Source organism: Gymnogyps californianus, unplaced genomic scaffold (assembly GCF_018139145.2).
Source record: "Gymnogyps californianus isolate 813 unplaced genomic scaffold, ASM1813914v2 HiC_scaffold_107, whole genome shotgun sequence".
NCBI lineage: Eukaryota > Metazoa > Chordata > Aves > Accipitriformes > Cathartidae > Gymnogyps > Gymnogyps californianus.
In genome coordinates this window covers 179,808-183,640 of record NW_026113988.1, presented here as the reverse complement: position 1 = coordinate 183,640, position 3,833 = coordinate 179,808, and the positions used below count along the sequence as shown (strand labels likewise).

The 3,833-nt window shown below is 53.2% G+C and overlaps 1 long non-coding RNA gene across 4 annotated transcripts; it reads left to right on the top strand.

The window, feature by feature from the left end:
• Positions 1–744: 744 nt before the first annotated feature.
• LOC127027928 (uncharacterized) lies at positions 745–1,665 on the top strand. 4 transcript variants are annotated; one of them, XR_007767865.1, is made up of 5 exons: positions 745–926; positions 1,047–1,099; positions 1,192–1,402; positions 1,487–1,527; positions 1,615–1,665. It is a non-coding gene; the product is annotated as an uncharacterized LOC127027928 (long non-coding RNA). The 4 variants fall into 4 exon arrangements; XR_007767863.1 differs by having other exon boundaries at positions 1,192–1,527; XR_007767864.1 differs by having other exon boundaries at positions 1,192–1,254; positions 1,347–1,628.
• Positions 1,666–3,833: the final 2,168 nt, after the last annotated feature.

Sequence of the window (3,833 nt, the reverse complement as noted above, 5' to 3'; positions counted from 1 at the left end):
TGCCAATCGGGTGTTGCTTTTCTTGCGTTGTGAGCTTAAAGCGCGGATCGTCTTTGGAAGCTTCCGGTCGGTCCCCTCTTTGCGGCGGCGTTCCGGGCTGTGTCAGCAGCTCTGTTCTCTAGCCATCCCTTGTCACGGACCGGGACGACTTCTCTGCATCCTCACGTTCTTAGGTCTTGAAGCCAGGCTGCTTGCGCATCCGTCATCTCTGTTTTGCCAGTAACTTCTTTTAACGGGCCGTTATGTTCAACTCTTTTTCTGGGGCTGCCGTAGAGTCTCCTCGCCTCGCTGTTGCGCCCCTGTAGGTCTTCGTGCCCGACAGAGTCTCCTGTCTGGGAGTCATTCTTCTCGCCGAGAGTTTTCTCTCGTCTTTGAATCGCATTGTTTGTAGCGTTCTGCGTAGTGTCGGTCCGTGTGTGTTTGGCGCGGAGCTGCCCTGCCCAGGGGTGTGGAGTCAGGGGTAGGTGGAATAGCGAAAAGAGTCTACGGTTAATATGTTGATATGCCTCGACCATTTAGGCGACGGTTGTACAGTCATCTCGGATGGAGTAGCTGTCGGCAGACTGTGCGAACGGTCATTTCAGTAGCGTTTTATGGAGACGATTGGAGCCTTCTGGGAGGGGCTGTTCAGCAGTAGGGAAGCAGATTGAATCTCACAGGGGTGAAGGCTGGTATGTGTGGGGCTTAAAGTTTGGTCTGGTTTTTTTTTTTGTTTTTTTTTTTTTTTTTTTTTTTTTTTTTTTTTTAATGGCAAGCTGTAGCTGGACTCTAGATGGTATTCCTAAATAGAAACAAGACCTCTGGAATGGTTAAGCTACTGATCGGCATCTGGGTGACTTGTTTAATAATTTTTTTTTTTTTTTCAGATGCAGAGGGACAAGAGACGCACCAAAGAGCAACGGAGGAGAGTTGAGCGCCGTGAGAAGGTAGGTCGGCGTGTGGTGTTGGAGGGAAGATGGGACTGGTGGCTATATGACTACATTATGGTGCGTGGTCTGTTGTTGTGTGTGTGGGGGGGGGTTGTTTTTTTTTTTTTTTTTTGGAAGGTGCGAAGCGATGAACAAAGCAGGATATCGGCACCGGAGCTGACTCGGGCAAGGTGAGCAATGTCTAGTGGGCTGAAGTAGCGGTTATTTTTCAGGTGTCATAGTGTTGGTGAAGTTGTAAGCATCATTTGTTTGTGTTTCACAGGTGGTACCTGAGCGTCAACGTGCCAGCCCAAAGCGACGGAGGCCAGGCGGGCGAGCGGCCCAGGTATAGGAGAGGGTAAGAGGAATTGCTGCGGCCAGGCTGTGGTTTCAGGCAGTATCTCAGCATGTGCATCTTTCTTTTTTTCTTTTTTTCAGGTGCCGTACGCAGCCTCAGAGGGGCGAAGCCGTGTGCCGGTGACCGGTCTGAGAAGGTGAGGCGGTTGTGGGCCGGGTTGGCGTCTAGTAGCACACTACTGTATGGCAGCTCAGTTACACGTTTCTCTCTGGTTTTTCAGGCACCGTGCGGGCTGCCTTTGGAATTGGACGTGCAGTTGAGGTGAGCTGGGGTAGGAGTGAGGAGGAGCGCGGGGCCGGTGACTTCTCCCAAGCGCAACAGTAACGCTTTTTTTTCTCGGTCTCTTAGGTGCCACAAGCGATGATGGCTGCAGCGTACAACTCTGGAACGAGCAGGTGAGCAGAATGCCACGGCGCATTCGAGAAGGGGGTGTTGTGGAAGAGGCTGGCATTGATCGATGTGATGCTTACTGCTGGCACTATTTGGTTTTTTATTGCAGATGAAGAAGAGGAACATGGTGACTGTAGGAACCTCCCAGTTAGCTGATACGGGTGTGGCTTTTTTGTCGAGGATGGATTCAGACCCCCGGCCCTCTGACAGCTAAGTTGAGGGAGCAGGGATGGGGAGCGGGCCCCGTGGGGAGGGGCGAGGTCAGGAACTGCAGGGAGGGGTTTTGAAGTTAGCGTAGGGGAGAGGGCTGTCCAGGAACAGTCCTTTTGGGCAGCTAAAGGAAGCAGGTTACTTCTCGGTACGATGCTAGCGTGTGCCGGGCAGGGCAGTTCCAGCCTGTGTCTGTGTTGCTGTGTTGTTTGTGTAGTCTGTCTTCTGTGTCTTAGACCTTCCTCAGGTCTTGATGTCCTCTTCTCGCTCAAGGAGCACGGCATGCGCCTCGGGTGCCATCCTAGGGTCTCGAATGCCCGTACTCATCGGCATAGTGCCAATCGGTGCCGCTTTTCTTGCGTAACAAATGTAAAGTGTGGATCGGTCTTGTTTCTTGGCAGCTTCCGGTTGGTCCTCTTTTGCTCTCTTGTTCTAGGCTGTGTCAGCAGCTCTGTTCTCTAGCCATCCGTTTTCATGGACCGGGGCTTCTTCCCTGCGTCCTCACATTCTTAGGTCTTGAAGCCAGGCTGCTTGCGCATCCATCATCTTCGTTTTGACAGCAACTTCTTGTAACGGGCCGTCACGTTAGACTCTTTTTCTGGGGTTGCCGTAGAGCCTCCCTGCCTCACCGTTGCGGCCTTGCGGATCTCCTTGCCTGACAGCATCTCCGGTCTGGGAGTTGTTCTTCTTGCTGAGAGTTTTCTCTCGTCTTTGAATCGCATTGTTTGTAGCGTTCTGCGTAGCGTCGGTCAGTGTGTGTGTGTGTGTGTGTTTGGCGTGGAGCTGCTCTGCCCAGGGGTGCGGAGTCAGGGGTAGGTGGAATAGCAAAAAGTGTCTGTATTGGAATTGGATGAGCATTTGAGGTGAGCTGGGTAGTAGCAAGGAGGATCACGGGGCCGGTGACTTCTCAAGCCCAATCGTACGTTGGTGTGTCTCAGTATCTTCGTAGCCAGAAGCTACGATGAGGGTAAGGGGAATGCTATGGCCCTTTTGAGGAGGGAGGTGTTGTGGAAGAGGTCGGTGTTGACCAGTGCAATGCTGACTGTCAGCAGTGTTTTGTCTTTTGGTTTTATTGCAGGTGATGAAGAGCTTGGCAACTGCAGGAACAGGCCGGCTAGCCGATGTGTCTTTTTTGTCGAGGATGGATTCAGACCCCCGGTCCTCTGAAAGCTAAGTTGAGGGAGCAGCGATGGGGAGGGGGCCCTGCGGGGAGGGGACGAGGCCGGGAACTGCAGGGAGGGTTTTGAAGTTAGCGTAGGGGAGAGGGCCGTCCAGGAACTTTTCAGCATGAGACTAGTGTGGGCAGGGCAGTTCCAGCCTGTGTCTGTGTTGCTGTGTTGTTTGTGTAGTCTGTCTTCTGTGTCTTATACCATACCTTTATCGGGTCTTAATATCTTTGTAGCTCTTTGATCGGCAGGGACCTCGGTAGTCTTCCCGAGAGTCCCGAGCGCATCGCCTCATCGGCATCGCACCCATCGAGCCTTCTTGTCTCGCGCTTATAGCTTAAAGCGTGGATCGGTCTGGCATGCGTCGCGCCGTAGATGTTTTTGAGCGGTCATCTCTCGAGGTGGCGAGCTAGGTGGCGCTTGCGGCTCCGCTCTTGAGACTTCTGTTTGTACAGAGTTGTCTTCTGGGGTTTCATTCCCATGTTCTTAACGGTCTTAGGTCTTAAAGCCTGGCTTCTTACGCATCCATCATTCTGGTTTTGACGGTAGCTTTCTCTCGCAGGCCGCAGCGGTCGCCTCTCTTTCTCGAGGCCGCTATAAAGCATCTGCGCCATCGTGGCACCGTAGGGCTTCTCTGTCGGCCACATCTTCCCTACGGTAGTCGGTCGTCTCGCTCGCGGTCGTCTCGTGTCTCACGGTCACGTTATTTGTGGCGTCTGTGTGCGGTGTCGGTCTGCGTCGGGGTCGGAGCTGCCCTGCCCAGGTGTAGCAATGCGGTGTAGCAAGGCACGCTGTTGTGAT